At 33.0% G+C, this 26,282-nt stretch overlaps 1 long non-coding RNA gene across 1 annotated transcript in view; it reads right to left on the reverse strand.

The window, feature by feature from the left end:
• Positions 1 to 25,348, reverse strand: part of LOC129218569 (uncharacterized) — an 81,716-nt gene extending 56,368 nt beyond the window's left edge. The window contains exon 1 of the long non-coding RNA XR_008580339.1: positions 25,209 to 25,348. This is a non-coding gene — a long non-coding RNA (uncharacterized LOC129218569). The remainder of the gene's footprint in view (positions 1 to 25,208) is intronic.
• Between the last annotated feature and the right edge of the window lie 934 nt (positions 25,349 to 26,282).

Raw genomic sequence — 26,282 nt, forward strand, 5'->3', positions numbered from 1 at the left:
GATGTAAAAAATGCTTACCTATATGCTGACTTAGAGGAACAAATCTACATGAGACAACCAGAGGGTTTTGTCAGTAAAAGTCACCCTAATTTTGTCTGTAAATTGAAGAAGTCTCTCTATGGACTACACCAGTCCGGAAGAAACTGGTTTTTAGAAATAGACAGTGTTCTTTGTGGTTTTGGTTTTCAAAAATTAAAAAGATGTAATTGTGTATATCACAGAGACAAAGACACTTTTCTTCTTATTTATGTAGATGATATAATAATTCTAGCAAAAAATGAAAATTTAATTAAAAAGGTAATTAATGAAAGTAAAAGTATGTATGATATTAAAGAAATGGGGGAAAACCAGAAAGCTACTGGGGATTGAATTTGTGGAAGATAAAAATAATCTTTTTATTCACCAAAGCTCTTACATTTCGAAGGTCTTGGGGTTATTCTCAGATTACTATGTGCCAAATTCAACCCTCCCAATCTCAAAGGGTACAGTTTTGTCGAAAGACGACTGCCCGAAAACTGAGGAAGAAAAAAGGGAAGCAGAAAAGCTCCCATACAGAAATTTGTTGGGTTGTATGGCATACATAGCGGGAAAGACCCGGCCTGACATCTCTTATGCGGTGAACATTTTTTCCCAATTTCAAGCGAATCCCGGAAGGAAGCATTGGGTTTTTCTATTAAGATTGCTAGGATATTTAAAGTATACAATATTATACAAACTAAATTTAAGCTCAATCAGTAGTGTAGTTCTACGGGGATTTTCCGACTCCGATTACGCCGCTAATTGAGAAGATAGAGTCTCAATGGGGGGATCAATTTTGTGTATTGATCGGGTCCCAATTAATTGGAGGACATTTAAACATAAATGTGTTGCGTTATCCACAATGGAAGCAGAATATATTTCACTTGGTGAAACTGCAAAAGAAATGGTCTGGCTCTGAAGAGGATAATTGCAGAAATAAGTGAATTAAATATTGAAAACCTCCAGCTTAGGGATACAGTCATTTATTGTGATAACACTGCAACAATTGATTTTTCTAAGTCTCCCATTGAGAATTCCCGTACAAAACACATTGATGTAAGGTACCATTTTTTAAGAAATTTAATTGAGCAAAAGATTTTTTTTGATTAAATATGTGAGGACGAATGTAAACATCGCGGACATTTTCACTAAACCCCTATCTAAGAATTGTTTAAATAAGCTTTGTAAAATTATATTTAATTGGGATTAACTTAAAAGAGGGGGGCGTATCAAATTTTTGAACTATTTTTCAAATGTATCTTTTGTAAATATAATATGAATGTAGTTAAGTGTTTTTTAATGTATATAATGTGGTTTTTGATGAAATTCCTTCAAGAGGGGGGAACTTGTTGGGCTAAATGCCTTTATTTTTGTTTCTTGAAGGATTTCACCAATATTGTTTAAAAAAAAAAAATTGTAACTTACCTTTTGCCATTCCGGGAAAAACCTTGCACGGGAAATCCATCCACCTGCCACTGACACTCAAATGTTTCAGTTTGAATCGGAAGTATTCGGAAAATTTGTGGCACGCTATGATTGGTTGCCGCCATCCGGCAGAAGTCGGTAAACTTCCGACAAAGCACATAAGATAATCTGTTGAGGTGTTGGGTGCTGAATGTCGAATTAGATAAGAATTGTGCAACCTGCAAGCTGTGTTTTTCCGGGGTTGAGCTGTTCTTGCAAGATGCAAATGAGGTAACGTCACATTGTTACGAGCACGGTCGGATAAATACTCGGACCGGCCGTAGCTCGATCTCTCTCTCACTGGTCTTTTCGTTTTGTGTTGTTTGTGTATGTGTTCGTCCATGTCCTCATAAAGTTTTTGCTACTGGCCTCTCAGGGGAGGTTGGATTTTTTTTTGAATGATTCGTCATTGATGCCCCCAGTTTTTGGAAGAGCGTGCTGTTATGATGTTCATAAAAATGAAAAGTTATAGTCCGACTTAAGTGGGTTGTTTGGTCTTCAATGCTAAAGAAAAGGAGCGAGTCCATCTTCAATATTTTCCTGGATATGGTGAATTTGACGCCTGAGGTATGAACTGACCTGCGTGCAATTATGGGGAAATTGCGATGCCGTCCTTCTGCCTGTGTGGAATTCACTGTGGGGTCATTCCATGTCAAATCAACCACAAAAATGGGATTTTAACACCCAACATCTCGGAATTTGATCATAGTTGGTATACTTCATCCCTTTATGGTTACAAGCAACCCCCTAAATTTTTTTCTTTCAATATCAATGCGTTTTGATTTTATAGCCTTTCGAAATTTGGCGATTTTACATTTTTTGTCATTTTCGAGACATTCAAACTGAGATATTGTTGTTTATGAAAAAAATTATCTCTTGGTAACTAATGCTATAATCTTTTTGAAAATTTTTACACAAAATAGAAAGACTTTGAACATATTGATAAAAATTATTTTAATAATCTTAGTTTGCACAAAAATTTTTTAAGAAATTAGAAAATTGAAAATTTTGAATTTTTTTTTCAAAAAAAGGTGTTGGCAAAAATCTGAATTTCAACAAAAGGGTCAGCTTTAAAAATCATGATTTTTTTAAAAAATGAACATGAATATGTACTCTAACTTATCCAATGAAAAACATTAGGGGACTTTAATGGATTCTGCCCCCTTCCCCCCTCCCCACATTCTGGAAAAAAAGTGTAAAACATCATACAATCTCTTCCATATTCTTAAAAACAGAATTGTCAACAATTATGGCAAAAATTCAAATATACAGTGTGTTGAATATGGCACTCAAATATTGGGTTGTTCGGAAAGTCATTTCGTTTTTTTTTTTTTGGGAACATGAAAGACAGTTTTCGTATAATGAATAAATATTTTATTAAATTATATATTGGCTATTCTGGTCCAACACCTTTTGCCATCTTTCTGGCAGTAACATAATTCCCCTCTCATAAAAGTTTTGGTCCTTGCTGGCAAAAAACTGGTTCAGGTGGTTTTTGACATCTTCATTTGAGATAATGGTTTTGCCATCCAAAAAATTTTGCAGGGACCGGAACAAATAGTAGTCGGAAGGCGCCAGATCTGGAGAATATGGTGGATGTTGCAGTACGTCCCATTCAAGCTGTAAAAGTTTTTGGCGAGTGACCAAACTTGTGTGAGCTCTCGCATTATCCTGGTGGAACACTACACCCTTCCTGTTGATTAATTCGGGCCTCTTCTCTTTAAGTGAATCATTCAATTTGTCCAATAGACTTCTGAATTAATCGTTGCATTGTCCGGCAAAAGCTCAAAAAAAAACGATTCCTTTGACATCCCACCAAACGGAGAGCATCACCTTTTTTTGGTGAACGTTGGCTTTTGACACGCTTTGAGCCGGTTCATCTTTTCTGCTCCATGACCTCTTGCGTTTAACATTGTTGTATACAACCCATTTTTCGTCCCCAGTAATAATCCGCTTCAAAAATGGATCATTTTCTTGACGTTTGAGGAGCGAATCGACATCAAAATTGCCGGATCGAAATTTTGCAAACCAGTTCTGGCACTGTTAACACGCCTTCTCCATACACATCCGTCAATTTTTTTCTCGCTTGGACAGCATTTTTACCTTTTCTGAAGTAAAAAAGTAAAATATGACGAAAATGCTGCTTATTGCTCTCCATATTTAAAAAGGGCACCAACCAAGAACTACTGCGTAGAATTAATGGAACTTTTTCACACACAAGCCTCGCAATATCAGCTCTCAAGACACATAATGGTTATGCGGCTTAAGTGTGAAGTTGGTTTCGAAAAAACGTAATCAAGTCCTCTGACGGGAAAAAACGAAATTACTTTCCGAACAACCCAATATAAAGAAAGAAAATAATATTTAAGCTTCTATTTTATTTGAAATAGTTTAAAATTTGTCAAATCAACCACAAAAATGGGATTTTAACACCTACCTTCTAGATTTTGATGAAATTTGGTATACTCCCTTATTTTGTGGTTAAAAGCAACCCCTTAGTTTCTTTTGTTTCAATCTCAATGTATTTTAATTTTATAGACTTCTGAAATTTTTTGATTTTGAATTTTTTTAACATTTTGAAAGACACTAAATGAGCTGTTGTTAATGGGCAAAAAATGTTTCTCAGCAACTAATAATTACCTTTTTGAAAATTTTCATAAAAAATGTTGACTTTGAATATTTTTATAAAAAATATTATAATAATCTTAGTTTATACAAAGAATTTTTTTAAAATCAAAGTTAAACATTTTTTTTTTTTTTGGTCAAAAAAACCATTGTTGAAAATATAAATTTTTAACATCAGGGTCAGTTTTAAAAATCATGATTTAAAGAAAAAATGATGCGTATGTGCCCTAACTTTTCCTATGAAAAAAGTTGTGGGTCTTTTAGGGATTCTGTCCCCTCCCCCCTAGAAACAACGAAAGCATCATAGAGAAAAGTTCTTCCATGTCTTTGAAACAAGAGTTCCCAGCAGTTATTTAAAAAATTTAAATATATAGTGTGTTAAATATTGAACTCAAACATACAAATTTAATATTAAAGATATTTTTTTTATTTGAAATAGTTAAAAATTGTTTAAAATATAGACATTCTGAAAATAAGATATCATGAAATTCAAAAGTTGCAGACAACACTATCTGCATACGGATTACTGCATTTTAGTCCAGACAAGTTAAAACAAAAGTAAAGTCTTAACACCAATTCATAATCATGCAGTTACTAGTACCTTTCAGGATCCGCCCCCCCCCCCCATTACGTTTGAGAAAAATTGCTATCGTGGAGCTGTTTTTCCATTACATTAAGTTTTACAACTGTACAACAATAAATTCATCCTTTTAATTTCTTGAAATGACATTTAACACCCCTTAAAAATTAATGGCCTCATTCTTTAGTAATAATATGTTCTAAATAAAGTAAATTACCTTTCCCCCTCCCCTCATAGCAAATGAAGAAATGAATTAGTATTTATGCACCTTTCATATTCAATGGATTTTTATATTTTTTAATGACAATTGGAAAACAAATTATTTTCATGAAATTTTTTTTGTCCAGATTCCCCCCCCCCCCCCCCCAGCTTAATGACATAACTCGCAACTTTTCCTCAACTTACTGGGGATCCAAAATTTTAATTCCTAAAAATTTTCTGTCTGTATCACTTAATGCTTAACATTCACATTATGAAAATTAATTCCAGTAAATGAATTTTCTATTTTTGTTTTCTTTCTTTGAAAAAACATAATTAAATCAATAATAGATTTGAATATCTTGTGACGAATAAATATATAATTTTTGAAAAGAGATAAAAGCTTCTTGTTCGTCAGATCTGTTAAAAAAACAAGTCCTGCTCACACTTTTTTAGAAAACAAATAATGGTGCCTTCTTTCTCTACACGGGGTACATTTTATCCTACCCTATCAGAATTGCACTAACAGCACAGAGTGGTTGCTTACTCTCCCCTGGATAAAAGATAGAATTCTCTGAAAGAACTTTTCTAAAATTTTGAGAAAAGGTCAATATGAAAGAATGAATTGAACTAGAATAGCAATTGGATGTTGACTTATATGGGCTCTAGCAAAATGTGTGTCAAGTTAGAAAGGTTTTCGGGCATTGAAGTTAGCATTGGGCAGACACTAAGAAAAATAAATGTCCAGTCACCAGAATTATCAGTGTGTCCAGTTACTGAATTTTCACTGTATTTAAACTGGAATATATATAATGTTTATAAATCATTTGTAGAAAATGAAAAGTGGCTTAAAAGAACATACTGCCTTTGATAAAACTAATGCAGCAGTTGAAAAAAAAAGTGTATTTTAAATAAAAAGTAGTTACCAATCTCACAGTCATAATATAAACAACTAACTATAAATGTAAGCCATACAGCTTGCTGATCAGCTGTCATCTAATACAAGCTGTTCCTTTTTGGGAGCTAGTAAAGCAACCATAAAGTTGGGGAGGTGACAGGCAAATATATTAAAAAGAAAACAAAACATCTAAAATAATTACTAGTGAAGTGTAAAATAAAAATACCTGTCATTTGTACAAATGCCAGGTTATTAGAATCCATTTATGATCATAGAAACACTCAAGATAACAAAACACACTTTTAGGGTCAAATGAGATTGTTGCAAAGCCTTAATTATAAACATTTTGGGTAATGGTAACCATTTTAAACTCATACCCAAAATTGCTGTGTTAAACCAAATCTAAGTTTCAGTTTCATATTGCATTAGATTAATGAATCAATTTAAAGCTCTGAGCTGGTATTTATAGGATTTTTAATACTTTGCATAAATTTGAATTAGATGAGAAGTTTTAATTTCTATGTTGCCCTAAGTTTAACAATAATTTTTAGTATGCAAGTTCAAACACCAATGTATTTCAATATTTAAATTTTCTTTAATGCAATTATTAACTTAGTTTGTAATATTGTGATCAACTTTTTTTCATTTATCAAAATAGGGGGCAGGGCAGGGGGGTAGAATTCCTCAAAGTCCCCTAAAGATTTTCATTTTATATGTTAGCACACATGTTAATGATCATTAAAAAAAATATATAAATTATTTTAATTTAGACCCTCATGCCAAAATTTTAAAATTTTGACTATCACTTTTTTACTGAAAAAATTTAAAATTTTTCAGTTTGCTAATTTTTTTTAATTGCTCAATATAAATTTAGATTTTTGACACATTTTTTTCTGAAATACTTGAAATCTTAATATATAATATAAAAATTTTCCAAATTTTTTTATCTTTAGTTATTGAGAAATAATTTTTTTTGCAAACAGCTGCTGTTCATTTTTAGAGAACTGTAAATGACAACTAACGCAAAATCGCAAAACTTTGAAGGGCCAAAAAATAAAAACTATTTTTAATAGAGAAGAAATACTTTAGGAGGTTACTTAGGACTATGAAAAGTAGAAGTATACAAAGTTTCATTGGAATCTGAGATGGTGGGTGTTGGGGTGTGGTTGAACTGACATGGAATGACCCTGTGGAAAGCCGACAGAACTTTTGACATCTGCATGGACTTACTGTAAGATCCTTTGACTTAGCATAATTTAATATTTTTTGGAGGACTAAACTATTGTAATGTAACTTTTTTTATAATACATGTTAAATAAATGTTTTCAATGTTAAAAAGTGATTCATGTTTTATTTTCTTCGGGCAGACCACTCCCTCAAAATTCAGTTGGAAATGAGTTGCCTAATTTTCAGCTTAGCTGTAGGCTATTAACTCTATAACATCTAAATATATCCAACAAATATCCATAAATTGGTCAGCTACTCCCATCCGGTCCTATTTCTTTTTTTTTTCTAGTTCACCTGAAAATAAAAAAGTTTTCAAATTGCTACTCTGCCGAATCGCTCTCCCCCCCCCCCCCCCGCTAAAAGCATTAAGGAGCATCTCAAATTTCGTTTCCAGATTTTCAATTTCACAAAATTTCGAGAAAGCTCACAAAATTTCGAGCGAATCCGAAACAACATCGCCTGAAACTCCGTTCGAAATCACTTAAATTGCGTTTTTAGAGCTTCAATTTCGAAAGAAAACCGGCCGTAATGTCACCAAATATGGTCTTACAATCACGTTTTCAAGACTTCATTTTCAGAAAATGTTCGAGCAAAGGCCTCCGTTCTTAAATATCATAAAGTCTTTTCATAAGTCTTTTGAAAAACCTAAGTTAGAATAATAGCTTCTGAACCACTTCTCTATTATCATAGAATACTGCTTAAGTTTTTAGGACTTTAATTTTGAAAAAAAAAAAAAAATCGGGGGGGGGGGGGAGCTCCAGAATTCCCTTCTTGTAAAAATGTTCAAAGTGTCTTTAATTGTGGTTTTGTTCAATTTTGGAAAATTGGTGGGGAGAAAAGGGGAATTGATTTCTATCTATTTTTCAAAGAAAAAAACGATCGAGTAGAATCTCAGAGTTCCATTCCTTATTCTAACGTCTATAGATATGAACTATACAATCATGTTTTAAAGCTTCAACTTCTATAAATTTCCGCAGATCGCCTTGTACCTATTTTCCTCATAACACAACTGAAAAACGCAATTTTAGACAGTCTTTAAACTACATATTTCAAAAATTTTCCGGGGAGAATCCCCGGACCCCTCTTATTAAAAGAGTTTTTCTTTCAATTTTTGCCCCTTAAACCTATTTGTTTGGTTGCGTCACTGCTCCTGTTATCATGTTTTGACAGGCATAAAAGTTTTATTAATTATTCATCACTTAGAAATTAGATAGATATTCAAAGCGGCTTTAACTTAGATATTAATATATTTTCTTCTTCCAAAACGCATTAGCATATCGGAGGAGCTGCTGAACTCAAAATAATTTCGAGATATGAAGTAAAAAAGTACACCACATTGAAAAAATAAATATTCACGCATTTTTTTTTTTTGTACAAACTAAATTCCAAACTTATTTTTTTTTTCCGTTTTATATTTGTCTATAAAACCTCCCAGCAGGTGTTAACTATATTTTCCTCGAACGCCAGAGCATAAAGGCGCTCAAAAGACATTTGCACGACGGCGCCGATCAGGCTTGGCACGGCCCTGTGTAGGGTCTCCCGTAATATCGATATTTAGTAGTCAAAAGCCCTAAACATGAAAAAAAAGGTTCTATTTTTTAGGATTTTACGAACCCTTCGACTTATAATAAACTGGCAAAGACATTTGCTAAAAAGCTACAACCTAATAAACTGATAATTTGGAACATATTAGATTTGACAAAGAATTTTCTATTCATATATATGCTTATTTATTAACAAATGCATATGAATTGGTTTTAAGGACACCCCGCTTTTAGCTTACTTTCGCTAAGTCGCGAAGAGTGACTGATAACGAGGTCCGACCTATATAATGTTGTTTACGTATATTTATAAGCGAAACTCTTTCCATCATGAAAAATTCCTTGTTGCACCATTGGTGTGAATCGGTAAAAATGTGCCGGAAAAAGTCACACAAAGGCCCTATTTTTTAACTGCTGGAAGAGTGAGAACGCTGTATCATATTGGGTTTAGTATTTAATTGGCTTGAAACGTTAAAATATTTTATGTCCACTTTCAAAGTACATTTGTGCACATATTTATGTACTTAAAAGTAGATTTGTTGGCCTGAAAGGATCCTAAAAAAAAAAAAAAAAAAACACATGAAAAATAAAACTCATGGAAACATTGTCCGGTGGGGGGGGGGGGGGGGTTCAAAATAACTTTTTTTTTAGCTAGAGTCCAGGACACCAATATTTTTTTTACATTTACTAATAGTATTATGCTGTATAAGTTTTAGCTTGTTCTTACTCAATTTTTAAGACGGTGCTCTATGCCCCTTTATTAAACATTGCCGTATCACATAGAAAATGTCACAAATTGAGAAATATTTAATTTCCCCACCTGCTTTTTTTCTTTTTTTTTTTTTTAATATTTTTTTAATGCAATGTATATGCATATTTCTAGTGTATATTATAATACGTAGCTTTTTTTTTTCAGTTCGAAGTATTTTTAACCCCCCTCCCCATACTATAGAAGCTTAGGGGAAGGGGGTTGAGCACCCTCTTTCAGCTGAAATAGGAAGCTAAAATTTTCCCAGTATATTGCTATCCACAAGTCTAAAAATTTAGAGGGGTGTCCCGGTAACTAGGAGAAACTTTTTTTTACATGTATTTTTGGACCACCCTAGGGGGGGGGGGGCTATTCAATTTCCCGGGTCCTTCCAAAAGATACATTTGATTGTAGTGTTCAAGATTGAATTTGAAACTTTTTATCATTCACTACGAAAATCAGGCTTATGGATTACATTTAAGTTAAAAAAACAACTTTATTTTTGTTGCCCTAAAAATATCGTAAAATTTTATCAAAATTGTGTCCTAAAATTTTTGAAATCACCACTACGACCACTGGTAATAGCAGTAAATTAATTTTATCATTCTTGCTTATCAAACTAAAATGCTTACTTGTTAAATATATATTACTCACGCTATTATTTTGTTGTCCATCATAGGTTAAAACGGAAAATATTTTTTTAAAAAAAGGTTTAAAAAACTGAAACTCGACTACGGAAAAAAACCTACTAGAAGGTAAAGAAACAAGATAAACGCTGTTTGATATCATCGTTTTATTGAGTAAAACCTGCCATTTGATATGCTTGATATTCCTGTTAATTAAGTTCTATTGAAGTCCTCTATCACTTTCACATTAATAACATAATGATTCAATTCAAACGCCCGCCGTTGTCGTGCGTGGTCAAATATATATACAGTAAAACCTGTAAAGGTGACCACCTTTGTAAGTTGACCACTTGTCTATGTCAGGGTGGCGACAGGAACAGAAAAAAAAAGTTCCCTGACTTTTCCCTGATTTCCCTGATTAAGTTCACCAAATTTCCCTGATTTACGATACCAATGATAATGGTTTCCTTTCTTTGCCCTACTGAAAGGCATTGCATATTAAATAAAATGCAGCGTTTAAAACGGTTTAAGCTGTTAATTAAAATAATTTTTTGAAAAGATGCTCCTTTTTTTGGTAAAAATAGTTATTAAATTATCGACCGAGAAATATTATAGGAAATCTAAAACAAATACTTCACTTCCAGGAACCAGTTAACATAAGAATTCTAAGAGAACTTATTAAAACCACTCTTAAAGACATATCTAATCATGATAAAACTAAAAAATTTAAATGGAAATAATCTTGAACTGAACTTTCAAGTAGTATAATTGTTACTGCAAGAGTAGCAAGTGATAGTTAATGTATAGAAGTAATGTAGTTTTACTAACGTAAAAAATACTGCACTGTGTGCAGGTAAACGGCAGTATCTGCAGAAATTAGTTTTCAAGATATTTGATTATCTGAAGTAACAGGGAATAATAACATGGCAAAAAAAAAAAAAGTCAAAATTAATTTTAGCAATTAAATTAAAAATGCCAAGTGATAACTTTAAAGATTTTTTCAGCATTAATTTAAAAAATAAAAATCCTTTCTTGAAATCGTGATATATTAGTATGATAATTACTTCAAGACAATAATAAGTAAAAGCAAGGGAGCAAAGTCATTAATGACGGCTTTCTCTTTGCCTGTTGGGTTGTTTATTTTACATAGCATGGAATGCGTGAAGGAAAATTCAAGCTAAGTAAAATAAACAACTTTACAGACACAGAATCAATCTTAAAAAGCTCATCCTAAGATTGAATACTTTGACCTTGAGGAAAAAAGATGCACAAATATTCAGCAATGTATAATCGTACCTCATTAATTTTACTTTCTTAAAACAAATAATTGGCGAAAAATTCGTAGGGAACCAAAGTATTTCATTTTGCAAGGAAAAAAAAAATTTTTTTCTTCATTTGATCAATTTTCCCTGATTTTTTGTTATTTTTTCAAAATTCCCTGATATTTCCCTGAGTGATAAAGTCCCTGACTTTTCCCTGATCTCCCTGATCTGTCGCCACCCTGTATGTTGACCGCTTTTGTCAGGAACGGAATTTATCCTATCTCATATAATGAGGGAAAACCTCTGTAACTTGACCACCTTTCTATCTTGACCACCTGTCTATCTTGATCACTGATGTACACCAAATTTGGTTTGGAGTATTGTAAAAATCTCTTTGGCAAGTTGACCACATAGTTTATTTTTTAAAACTTAAAGTAGCAAATTATTTTATTTTATATTATTATTTATTTTATAGCTTTCCAAGAATATTTTCGATGCCAGAGCAGCATTTTACCAACTAAATAAAACAGCAGCATAACTAAACCTCCTTGTGAGTTTAACAACATGAGAAAACTACTAAGAACACTTTTATTCTCCAAACTTGTTTTTCTTTTCTTCTATTTGAGATTGCCTTTTGTACTCTGCTCAATGAAAACGTGTGCCAGTAGAAAAGTACAAAGTTTTTTTTTTTTTTTTTCAGTTGCAATATTTTATGGCAACACTGGAATTGTGCTAAAGAGTAAAGTTTCTTGCATTGCAGTATTTCTGGTGCAAGGGATTAAGAGATAGGACATTTTCATTTTCAACTGCCTTTTTGAACTATGAAAGTTCATCTTGTTGTTCTTTGTGTTATAAGTTTTACTTAAAATGCCTTCAAAAAGAAAGTTAGTTGAACTTGAGATTGATAAAAAGTATGAAATATTAAAATTAATTGAAATGGGAGAAATCCAAAGAAAATTAGCTGCCACATATGGAAATTCTAAAACTAGTGACTAATAAATGCGCCAAACTTCAATAAGGAATTATTTTGTTGAACAATAGATCATCATGGTTATAAATATATATGAGAAAAAAATAAAGCGAAAAATTTATTATTTTTGAATAGCTATGAATTTTTAGGAACTATTAATACCTAACAAGTAACTTTTCATAAACAATAAGATATAAGATTTTTTTTTTTTTTGATCAATTTACTGAAATTTTAAAATTGCATGACACATTATACGTCATTCTGGGAAAATTATCTCGAAAAATATTTGAATAACATTTTACATTTTTGTTTCAAAGTAATGTTAAACAAAGAAAGTGAGTTGAACAGAAAGAGTAAGTGCCAATTAGTCAAAAAATGAAAAACGTGGTGCAAGAAATGACAAAAAAAAAACATTACCCCTTTATAAGTTGATCACCAAAGTACTGCACCGCAACTTACTCAGGTGTGGTCAACTTACACAGGTTTTACTGTGTGTGTATATATATATATATATATATATGATTTGCTTCCAATCCAATTGTAATAGGATTAGACAGTTGCGTGTTTTTAACTATACTTATGTAAAATAATCGAATATTTAATTTCAAAATTCAATTTCACCATTAAATTTAGCATTAAAAGACAACAAAACAAGGAGAAACTATCTCTAAGAAAAAGTGAATTTTGGGTTTGTATGTTTCAACATTCTTATTGTTTTGCTTCGTGAATGTTAGTTACCCGTGGAATTGCCCACTTTTGTTACTTAATTTATTTGTAAAAGCAAGAAATAGAGAGGAGGAGGTAATCCGAAGTGCTTTTGACAGTAAAAATATATGATACTAATAAAGTCTTTCTTTCATATCCCTGCCCACTTAAAGAATTTTTTATCAGTAGTAGTTGCCGTTAATCACAAGAAAGAAGTTTTACGACCGTTTCCCTGTTTTCCTTTTATAATGCCCTTTCGCCTCACGGGAAGCCTTCAATGAAGCCCACACACGTCAATCCCTTTCCCTTGTCTCCTTGTCGTGCAAATTGATCTGCCCCACCCACTGACGCATTACACTGTTTACTTTCCCAGCTGTGCAGGCAGGAAAGAGGAGAGTGGGGGCGGATTTATATTCATTGAGTGTATGACACTGGCTATTTTTAAACTCATATCAAACTAAAGAATTTTTGATGCACAAATCCTATGCTTTTTTTTTTTCTAACTCGTTTTGTGTATTCTGCGTGTTTTCATGCTTTTCCTTTGGTGATTTCTATATTTTGTCTTGTGTTTTGAACAATTAGTTCCTTCATGTGCAGTTTTGGCGATGTGAATTCTTCTTTTCTCTGAATGAGGCATAATTAATTTTAGATGGGTCAGTCAGTCGTAGAGATGCAATGAGTAGTCAGATGCTACACAGTATATACTGCCTATTCAACAACCGAATAGTGGACAAATTTTATTATTTGGCAATTGGTAAACAAGCACTAATTTTATACAATAAATGAGTTTTATCCAGAACACAAAATAAATTCAAATAGTTTCATACTAATACTATCACATTCAAAGTAGGGGAATGTGGGGCAAAGTGTGAAATATTTACTCTACTTTTAGTGCCACCTATCAGGCAATATTTTAGCAACATAGTAGCACATGTGATTCTATTTCAGGCAGGAAAAAAATTTCGCCAAAGATTAAAGCATATGATAATACAGGCAATTTAAAAAAAATGATGCTCTCAAAATGGCGTAGCTACATCAAAACTGAGGGCGGGCAACTGAATTTCGCGAGGTCCTTGATTATAACTAAAAATTACATTTAACGCAATTTAAACTAACATCGCATTTACTGGTGCAGGCTGCAGGAAATCCATATTAAGTCAATCAATCAGCCAAAGGGGGGGGGGGGAGACTTCAAAAACATATTTCAATATTTTTATTCCTTTTTTATATTTTAGTAGCTGAATTCTTAAGCTTGTAAGTAGTTGAAAGGAACTTAAGGTTTAAATGTTGACCCATAATTGACATCTCTCTGTTTCTCAAAAAAGCTCTGTCGCAAACATTAATTTCTTAATATTCATTCTACAATCTTGACTCTGCTGTACTCGATAGCTAAAAAAATAATTTTTCGAAAAATGTCGAAGATGGCGTTTTTTTAAAATAAGGTTTTTACATAAATATTTTATTAGGAGCAATTGGTTTTCAACATCATGTTGAACGTACATTCCTCTAAATGAGACCTAAGTAAAATTTTTAATGCAAGTTTTAACAAAGTTATAAAAGATGATGTTGGTGTGGAAGGGGGGGGGGGTAGTGAACAAATTTTGAATTTTGGTTTATCATGGCCATTCATAAAATAATGTAAAAAAATACTAATGCCTGAAAAACTGGACAAAAAAAAAAAGAAACATTTTCGCTTTTCACATTTAACTGCGAGCCAAACATTATTAAAATCTTGGACGTCTGAGCTCAAAAGTTATTTTATTTGTTGATTATTTGCCTTGGAAAGATGCTTAGTTGTGGGAGAGAAGAAACTAAAACACAGGTTTAAAAAAGGTTTTTTCTTTGGTGCCCAGAGTTTGAGAAGGAATTTTATATATGTTTGGGGGGCTCTGAATCGAAATAGGAAACTAGTTCTTCGCTAGCAGCTCTACTTTTTTAGATAAGTGCTGCTGTTATACCCAAAATATGCAGTTTTAACTCCATTTTGAACATTTCTAAAGCAATTATAGGCTTCTGAAACAAGGATTGCTTTCAGCATAATTATCTTATTGTCAGTCTGCAGTCCAAATACTTAAAATTCACGTTCAGTAAAATTCACTGCATATCAGACAGGTTACGTAACAACACTTGAACGAATTAAGGTCAACCTGTGATCTTTTGCTTTGGATATATGCACTACGCGTGGTGTGTTCCTAGTTGGATCTTTCTGTATAATATTTTCAGGTCCCGATTAACATAGTGGGTGACAATCCCTAAACAAACATTTTCCGGGGGTCCTCTGCAGTAGTCAAACGTAAGCATTAATGGAAACTAGGGGGTGATGGTTTCAGGATTGTTGAGGTGTTAAACCATTCATGCAAAATACTTGTTGTTGGAAGTTAGAGCATCCCACACTTGTTCTCCTAAAAAAAGGTAAATAAATAAAGAGTACCTGAATTTTCTTAAATAGTAGACTACTACAATTTTAGTCGCTTTGGGACCCTTAAAAATCGGGGACCCATGGCCAAACAGCTTGGTCTGATTGGTAATTAAGCTCTGATTTATTTCTATAATACAATGGGAATAGAAATTCCATGCTTCGTTTTTTATTTGATCTATAGATGTAAAACTCATATCATATATATTTCAACGTCTCCGCATGCGGGAGGGTTTCATTTAAGTTTAAATAATTTCGCGCAATAATCTTGTCTAGTCAATATGAATAGAAAAAAGGGGCCCCATACCACATAGTACTCCACTTATCACATAATAATTCAGCCAGGGACAATTGAGAGGGCATGTCAGCCTAGTCCGAAGCTAGGAGCCCGACCCTTGCAAGGGCCCGGGTCGGAATCAGAGTTGTGTTTAATTTTTATAAGTTTTATATAGGGAGGGGGCCTGGCGACCAAACTAACTAGTAATCCGCCTTGGCTCTCGACAACCCTGAGTTCAACCACAACATAATAGTTTTACAAATTGTCTTCTCGTGCTTAAAATTAAGGATTTTCTCACAAACTACAACTTAAGAATGGTGCGTTGCATCCTACCGCATATGTCAAAAGGAGATTAAAAACACAACATAAGATATATTATATATTAGTAATGAAACAATAATAAAAGGACTAATGAGTTAAAAGGAGAGTAAATTTTAAAAAGGAAGGGAAAAAGAATATTACAGAAGACAAGCAACGATTAAATTAAAAATTAAAAAAAACACCCGATAGAGTCGCAACTGTAAGATCGAGAGGGAAATTTGAAAATTCTTTTAAAGCCTTATATTATTAAAAATCTAAGTCAAGTACTTTATTTGCTTTAAAATAGAAACTGGCAACAGATAAATATTTTAAATCATTGCGTTTAATTTCCTTGTCGGCCAACAATGAATTCAGTTACCACTCGCGTGAATAAAGGCTTAGCCGTATTTAAAATCTGCTTTAAAAATGTTATAATTCGAATTATATGAAACATGGAAGTTCCAAACACATTCTATCAGACGCGGAAACAAATTCTCTTTATTTTGGTATTAAATTTTAAGATTTTCAACTATGTTTTCACTGCTAAAATTGCTAAAAAACCTTTTAGAGGTTTTTAAATAATATCTTGGTTAATTAATGTCATCCACAGATGAAACCCCTAGCTAAGAACACTCTCGATCAACTCTCCTTTCGAACAAATTCTTTTTTTTTTTCAAAATCGGTCCATCCGTTTAGGCGCTAGAATGCCACAGACAGACACACAGATACACAGACACGTGAAACTTATAACCTCCTTCCTTTGTGTGTGGGGGGTTAAAAATTAAGAGGTGATGAGTTCAAATAATTGATTGGATAATGTTAACACTGGTAATCTCTCATAGTTAGCACATTTGCTACAAAAATGGATCATATTGCATTTTTTACAGAATATTATAATTTTTAGTAGGATTAGATAACTTCAGATCTTTGGGTATTTTATGACGTAAATCTAAGTTTCATTGCAAGGCCGTGGGCTGTCGCCCGCTTCGCCCACGCCTAGCTGTGATATTTGTTGCAAATCAGAAATGATTTTCGGTATGATAAAAGGATAAAGTTCATGTTATTATCATGTATTAAAGTTCATTTCCGAAAAAATGTTTTGACCAATTCAGATGAACGAAAATCCTGTGAGTTGGTTCACCACAGAAGAAAATCTATAATGAGGAACATTAACACAAATGAAATAAAAGTTGTAATTAATGAGGCAAAAATGAATTCGTAAAAAATTTCAAGCAGTTACAAAGCAGACAACCTGGAACATCATGTTAAAAACAAAACATTTGAACAAATGAATTAAAATATTTCAGCAGTCACAAGAAACAATCACTCAGTTAAAAAATTAGTAATTTGCGGAATAGGAGGGGGTTTTTACATGCTTGTAAAAATTGCGGTTAAAACCGGGGATAAAACAACCAACTGACAAAAACTTGGAAACCCTGCTCTTTCATTCTTTACATATAAGTATAATGCATTTAATGTACATATTTATGCCCTCGAAATGCTTTTTTTTATGAATGATATCCTCATATAAATAATAGCCGATGATAAAGTAACCCGCGTGTTTCAACAAATGAACTTTTGATAATATGTTTTGGTAATGTTTAGGAAATGCTTTATCGTGACAAGGCTGAACACGATGCAGTGACTTAACTGTTTTTTTTTTGGTAAGACTGCCAGTTTATGAGAATAAAGAAACGTAAAAATGGTCAACAATGACCGCTATCTATTGGAGTTAATGTTTAATCCACTGGAGTAAGGACTAAACTGTCAAATTTAATTTACACTACCAAAATATCACCAAACAGGCAATCGCTGGGTTCAAATGTACATAGAAGCAAATTTTCACCCGTCATACCATGATGGGTGACTTTCTAGTTTACAATAATTGGCAAAATGAGATAATTTAATTTTATCAAAATTACCATTGATGATACTGGATAGATATTGGCTATTATATTCATGGTCTCTGTGAATCTGATTATGTAACATATGTGCTGCGCAAAAAACACTGAAAAACACCACTTTCTAATACATAGACTAGGAGGCTCCACCCAATGCTCGCTTCGCACAAACTTAATATTTTTTGATCCTGGATTTCCTGCCTTTTAAGGTTTAGACTGTCTAGAAAACTGGAACGTGAGCAAGAAATTCCAGCGTATTATTTTCCCTTACCGTTTTTTTCCCCAATTATTTTTTTGTGTCAATTTATATGCGGTTTATTAAACTAAAAAGTAAAACGCATTCTGATTACTGCTTTTTAATATATTGATCTAATTATATAGACACGTTATTGCGGTACTTTTTTTTTTAATTTACCTATTTTTTTTCTAGTTCTTCTATAGGTTTAATAAAGAAATGATATTTTACTGTGCTGATTTTTTTTTTCTTTTATCGCATGATATCACGTCCAAAAAAATTTCTACGTTGCAAAAATTAAAAAAAAAAACTTCACGTATTATGTAATATTTTTCAAATCCTCCCCCTATTCAAACATAAGATTTCATTTATTTGTTCAAAATAATAAAATGTTACATAAGGATGAATTCCACTAAAACTCCCAGTTAGACGTTTAATCAAAAATTTCTTTTTTACACATCACTTATATTATTTTACTGCTTTCAATTAACAATATCCTCATATAAATAATAGCCGATGATCAAGTAACGCGCGTGTTTCAACAATCAAACTCGCTCAACGGAATGATAATTTGATAATTGGTTTTGGTAATGGTTAACATGCAGAGAAAGGCTTTATTGTGAGAAGGCTGAACTCGATCCGGTAACTTAACTGTTTTACTGAAGACTGTAAACAATCTGCGAACAAATAAGACTTTTAAAATAATGATCGACTAGTTTCTTAATTCATTTGAAAGATGCCACTGACGACGTCGTTCGCGTTATTCAAGTACTGTTACACGCGGCGTATTTAAATACACTGCGCGTATACCTCAAAACTCAAATTTTGAATTGGTAGCCAATGGCTACCAGATACTCACAAAATGGTAGCCAAATCTCAAAAAATGATAGCCAAACTTTATTTTAATTTAAATTATTTAATTTATTTTATTCCGTTTATTTATTTAGTATGTGTGTATATGTCATTGGCGTAGCAAAGAACGTTTCTTATAAAATAATAATTAAAAATAAATAAATAAATAAAAAATATTAAAAAAAAATAAATAAAATAAAAAGCGAGCTAAAAAGGAAAAGAGGGTTGAGGAAAAATTTTGGGGGAATTGAACTTGGGGGGAACGGGCACCATTACCCAGATATTACTTAACACATCTTTTGCAAACTATAATCTACATTAATTTATCTTTAAGCAAAACACATCACAATAAAAAAATAAATAAATAAAAAAGATTGTTATTATTATTAATTTTTTTCAGCTTTCAAAACTTCTAGAAACATCACAGCTTTCAACCGATATAAATAAAAATATTTTGCGATTCTACAAAATATTTTTTTGTTTTTACAAATGCATGCAAAATTTTATAAAAATGAATAAATAAAAGAAAGGTAAACAATATAAAACAAAACGAAAAAAACAAACAAAAAAAGATCCAGCAGAAGAAAAAAAGGGTTTCAGCCGTATTCTTTCCACCTTCTCTAGACGCAAGGGTGCCATTTTTTTTTTATTTATGTGTTTTATTAATACGATTGTACTTCTCTTTATTTATTTTGGAACACACATTTTCCTCTTCTAACTGGTGAAAATGGACAATCAACAACGCGGCGCCATTTTGAAAACGCGGGACGCCATTTTGAAAATTTACCGCGAAACTTAAAAATAACAACTTTTTTAAGGGGAAATAAAGTAAATAAACGGATATGTCCTCTCCTCCAGTAGGTTATATATTTTAAAAAGAAAAAAAAAGGAAAAACAAACAATATGATTAAAACAAAAAATCAAAAATCTTGCAAAAAAAATTTTTTTTTTTGCGATATCGTTTTAACCTTGTCTCGGTGCATTTTGACTCAAAGGCGCCATTTTTGTTTATTCATATGTAAACCAAATGTACAAGATTATTTCTTTACAATTCTTTTTATTTTGGAAACCCCCCCCCCTTCATCCCCGGCGATCCGATAGCCGAACTTTTAGTGGACAAAAGAATTAGGGGAAAGGTCATAAGTCAAGACTATAGGTCAGGGAAGGTTGCATTGGCGAATGGTAGCCACATTGGCGACTGAAGTGAATATAATGGTCGCCAAAATTTGAAAATTGGTCGCATTTGGCGACTGGGAGTTTTGAGCTTTAACTGCGCGCAACATAAACAAACATCTCAATACAGTTCTTTAAATACGTCTGCAAATCTTACATCACTGGAATCGTTACTAAATTAAGGTTTTAAAATTATTTTTAAAAACCTTTTTGTGTACAGAAATATTTACGAAAAAGTTAGAACCTAGACTAAATGTGTTTTCTACATTTTTTTCTCTTTTGTTTCTGATGACTAATTAAAAATAAAACTTGCCATTAGTGATGTAAAATACCTGGGTATTTATTTTTAGGGGTAAATACCCAGGGTATATACCCGGGTAAATACCCAAAATGGGTATTTACCCGGGTATTTATTTCAAAAATTTATATTCAACTAAAATACTTTTCTGTCTGTATTCCACTATGTATATATGTAACCAACCATACAAAACAATAAACCTTTGCCCAAAAATTGTATTTTGATCACATATTTAAAGAATTATTGTGTGAAACAACTTAGCAATCTAATATGATATTCACATTAAATGTGTTGGATATGCTTAATCAATGTCCCCATCTTTCTTTTTTTGTTTTTCACTTTTCAAAGCAAAATTTAAAGTTTTACCCGTACAAATACAAAGTGAGTGACAAACTAACACCTCCTAAATACTAAATACCTATCGCGTTCTCCCTTCTAACACAGAGCAAAATGATCCCAGTAAGCATAATTTCGGTCTTCTGGCTACTGCCAACTATCGAAGGTCGAAAGAATTAAAAATTAAAAGCGGAGAAAATAATTCGGTAACTTCTAAATCTAAATTTTAAAATTAACCAATTATTATCGATTAGATTTGAATTGTTTGGATCCTTCGTCATACCAACACCATCCATGTATTGCTGTCAGGTAGCGTTGTTTGTGTACCGGCGGATGATCACTTTTAAAGCAAATGTGATAGGCATTTAGTATTTAGGAGGCTTTGGACAAACTTATCACAAATCAAAGCCAAAACTAACTAGTAGCATGATATTATGAAAAATCAAAGATGATAAATTGCGCTAGCGCCATCTATGTAAACTTAAATCCCTTTGCTTTTACCCCTTAAAAAATTGCATTATCCTGCCATCCTATTTAAGTTTTAGAATAGTTCATTCTAAATTCTGACAGTTTTTTTGATAAGATTTCATTACACCTTTAATTAAAAAAAATTATAATATATAAATTTTTATATTTTTAATCTTTCATTTTACAGTTGTAAAAACAGTTTTAAGTTTTAAAAAGAGAGTTTTAACAGTTTTTACTGTTTTAAAAAGAAAATTATCACCTTTTGATACCACTTAATTTTTTTTTTGGCAAAATGCGCAATTATTGAGGGGAAATACCCAAAAAAATATTTGCCTTCCCACCCTACATCACTAATTGGGTGTATTAAAAATAGTTCGAATAAATTTTCATCATGAAGTACCGGGGAGCAAATGCAAATGAGCAAGGCAACAGAAAACAATATTTTGATTTTGATTTTTGCTTATTAATGTGAAAACTGTTTCTGTATTTGCCACGTTATCACTTAAACAGCAATAATATAAATAAATGAATAACATCATAGTCTTAATAACTTCTCAGTAAATTCTTCCAAGCATCCCTCATGCTTACCTTTTTTTTTTTTTCATTTTGGATATGACTAACCTAGATTATGATTTTGAAATCCTGAAGTCTATCATTGAATTGCTTATACTTGTCCAATTATGACATTGAAAAGAAAGACTCTTTGGTTCATGATATGTTTCTTTCATAATTTCATCAAGTCTTCCAATAAAAAATGTTATAAACTGTATAATACATATGTATGTATCAGTTTTACCAATTATTTCATATTTAGATTTTTTTAAAAAAATTCCAACTCCCTTTTTGTATTTTTTTTTCTTGTAAAATACCCAGTTTTTGGGTATTTACCATGGCCTTGGGTAAATACCCAAAAAATATTTACCTACCCACTGGGTATTTACCCGATCCACATCACTACTTGCCATACACAATGCGATTCTTTTTCTTATAAACTATTCATTCTATTCCCTGCCAAACCACTTGATTTCCAATACAAAATACATGGACTTGGAAAATATCAAGTAAAAATGTGCCCCCCCCCCCAAAAAAAAAAAAGAAAACTAAGGAAATATGGAGATTTTTCTAAACCTTCCCTCCTCCTCGGGACCCTTACACAACTAATGAATGGCTTACTTACCTTTCTTCTGGTTATACCCCTGCCCCCAACTATGAAATGTTACCATGAAACAATCTCCTGTGGAATAACGACTCAAATGCATTAAAATTTAAAAATACAACCCCCCACCACCCCCAAGTTGTAATATATATACGTCTCCCGCTACACAACCTTAACTATGAAATGTCACCACGAAACAATCTTCCGTGGAATGATGACTCAAATGCATTAAAATTAAAAAATACAATCCTCACCGCCCAAAATTTAAATTTCTACACGTCTTCCCCCCTCCCCCCCAACCTCAATTATGCAATGTTCCGCGAAACAATCTTCCGTGATATATAATGACTGAAAGGGCCCATTAAAATTTAAAGATACAACCCCTGCCCAAAGTTTTAACATGTACACGCCCCCCCCCCCCCCCCACACACAATCTATGATGGTGCCAGAAAAACAAATTGTGGAGAAGAAGTGTTTTAATTTTTCTAGGGAGAGGGATATGGTTAGTTTTAATCCCTTTCTAACGTTTAAGGTAGAAGATAATAAGGTTTAAAGGGGGGGGGGGGTGAGTACCCCCCTTTCTTTGAAACACCCTACCCTCAATTATGAAATATTACCACAAAACAGTCCCCCAAAAATACATCAAATATATTTAAAAAAAAACAAAACAAAGAAACCCATAACATGACTTTAAACGCATTAATCCCTCCCCCCCCCCCCAGTGGCGGCGGCAGAAAAACAGTTAAAATGTTGCAACGATACAATCTTCCAACAATGCATTAAATATAATTGAAGAAAAGCACAAAATTACACACGTCCATCTCCCCCCCCCCATAAACCCCCCAGTGGCGGAGGCAGAAAAACAGTTTGGGGGATATACGCTTCCGTGGATACACCACTGCCTCTATTTTAAAGGCTTTAAATAAATTTAAAAAATTTATTTTAATTTGAATGCATAAACGGCCCCCAAAAAGCGTCCGAATGGGGGGAGGGGAGGAGGAGCAACTGAGCAACAACGCGACCCCCCTAACATCACTCTCGATCTGTATCTATACCCTCACGATCACATCTTATACACGAACCCCAATAACATTAAACATAAATAAACAAGGCTGCATTTAATTTGGATACCGACCCTGATTACGTACCCTATTCTAATACTTGCGCGATTACCACAATTGGCTGCATGCCAATCTTTGGCATCTTTAAACAATTCATGAAACTGAAGCGAGTTCTGAATCGCCAAGCGGGACCCCATTCCATCGCAGCAGAATTCTTAATAATACAGCTTCAAAACATTTTTGAGAGAGAGCCCCTCCAAACTCCTTCCACTAAATTCACCATAAGATGGCTTGAATTAACGTTTTTATCGCTTTAGTTTTGGATTTTTTTCTAGAAAGAATACTGGCCCTGTGTTTACATCACCAAAGACAAGATCAAGCAGTAGTGAAAAATAAGGAATTAGAAAAAATTTTAAGGACCCCGAACAAAAAATAAGTACTCTTAAGCGCCCTTATTTCTAAAAATGAAAAATAAGGAGTTTCTAAGGACTTTTAAGGACCTTGGGAACCCTGTACTATGTTTTGAGAACAAACATTAGGGTCATTTCCATGGACATATGGTTTATTTGGGGGGCATATGTGGACTTTTTCTCCTCCTTCTTCCTTCTGGAGTGAAAGCGGAGTTTTTACCCACAATGCATTACGTGAAACAAGTTCGTCTACTTGCTAGGTATAGTCGCTAAGGATGCTGAGTAAAAACTGCTTTCTCTGGTACAATGGGAAACCTCTTATTACATATAATCGGGAATTTTTCAATCGTTTTTTTGCGGAGCCAGATCGGGGATTTACAGGGTAGAAAAGTGTGTTGTGAACAAGCCTAATATATGCAATCTTAAGTTCTTCCAAAACATTTGAAGAGAATGAGCATAAGAAAGTTTTCATTGCATCCTTAAAATTGGTAAATCAGACACTTTTTTGAGTATCATCCTTTCTGGAAGCTTTTTCGATGCATTTTATCATCTTTCTGCAGGGCTTTGCGATGAATCATTAGACTTTCATCATCTGTACCTGGAAGACCAATCCGTAAACCATTGGCTATATAAGGTAAAATATTCTATTCAACATCTTTGTGTAACATAGCCATCTCTTGGTAGTGCTATTGGCTATTCTGGGGGGGATTACTATTGCTAGTGAAAATAATGAGATATTTGGAACAGGTGTCAAAGCACACAGAACTGTTCGATGCTTGGAGGAACCGAGGCAGCATTCTTAGGTGCCGAGAATGGAGACATAGTGCAGGGTTTTGCATTTTCTGTCAAGAATGCGTGCCTGAAATGTTAATTACATGCTTTTTTCCCACAGTAAAACTGAGTACTGAACAAATAAAGTGTCCCTATCATACTCCTGATTTGGTTTTGATTTGGGATCGGTTCTTGGAAAAGGTCATGTTTCTATGTGTACAATGCTTGAAGTACTTGCAGAACAATTTTAATCAAATGATTTTAAGTTGCAGAACATCACAAAGTATTCTGCTTGAGGGCCTTTAACATTTATTAGTTGACATAAGAAAAAAAGAATAGGATTGTAGAAAATAAAGTATACAAAACTGGAAAATCTGGGGGTTCATTAAATTTGAAGTTTCAGAATTAGCAATAACTTTGCTCTTTTCGTACCCAAATACACTGGTCAACTGCTTCAAATTTCTGGTCCTTTTACTTTTGTTTCCTTCAAGCATTGTTTTCTGTAATGATCTTCAATTACATCAGTAATAATGCAATGGAACAGTTGATTGTCGTATGGCTGCCCCAAAATACCCTTAGACATAATCATCTAAATATACACCAAATCTATTTCGGATAGGCTTTTATATTCACAGCAGTCAGTCAATAATAATGGCACACAAATCATTTAAAATAAATCAAATATGCGTTACCTTTAGTGTAGGCATCTGCTTTTGTTCGAAACCATGATAAAATTGCACAAAACTGAATTCTAATATTAACTTTTACGAGACAAAATCTCCGCTTTAAACGTCAATTCTCCGAACTGCAACAAACCAGAATCAGAACAAGAACTTTTCCCGCTTACTCAGTTGAAGTGGAAGTTAATACATAATATTTGGTTTACTGGGTTAACAACCGGTTAACCGGCCTTAACTGATGCATGCATTCCAAGAGTAATAGGTGTTCAATTGACGTCATCTTATTAATACCGGTTAACCGGTCTCTATTCAAAGGTACCCATAGTTTAATATTTGTTAACTTTTAATTCAAACACTGTTATACGTAGACACTTTAAAATTACGGAAAGCTCAAAGAGTAGTGTTTAGAATTTTAAAATATAAGTTGAAATTATATTAGCAATTTGAATGCTGTTGTTCGAAGAAGCCTCTCCCCATCTCCACCACAAGCGTGCCGAAGTGACCGCATGGTTTTTGTGGGGACGCGTGGTGTGTAGACGTGAGGTGTAATCAAAGGGTTATTGTTAGTCTTTATTGTAACTGTTCAGGTCTTTTTTTCACTTGTTTTTTTCAGTCTGTACAAGTTGTACATATTCTATTTCTTTATCCCGTTTAACCTCCAGATGAAGTTCTTCAACTTTTCTGGATGGGGCCTAGCAAACGGAAAAATGAGGAGACTTTAAGCAATGTAAAAGATAAAAACCCAAAGAAAAATGAAAATGTTTGGGAAAGTAGTATCTCAATTAAAGACAAACTTGACCAAGCATTCCAAAATGGAGCCAAAGAAATCAAAATTGTTATCTCTGGAGTAGATAGTCAGATTGCCTCGATAAGAACAAGAAAATTCCACGAGGAAATTGAAAAGTTAACCGAAAAAGAAGACTCTGTACAGGTTACCAGAAGCCAAAATTTAGTTATTGGAACAAAAAGTCTAAAGACAGCAAACAAGCTTATCCAACTTAAAAAATTCAATGGTACAGAGGTAAGTGCACGTATAATTGAAGAACCTATCACTTCAAAATACATCATAAAAGGAGTGAGTGTAGA

Source organism: Uloborus diversus, chromosome 3 (genome assembly GCF_026930045.1).
Source record: "Uloborus diversus isolate 005 chromosome 3, Udiv.v.3.1, whole genome shotgun sequence".
NCBI classification, from domain to species: Eukaryota; Metazoa; Arthropoda; class Arachnida; order Araneae; family Uloboridae; genus Uloborus; species Uloborus diversus.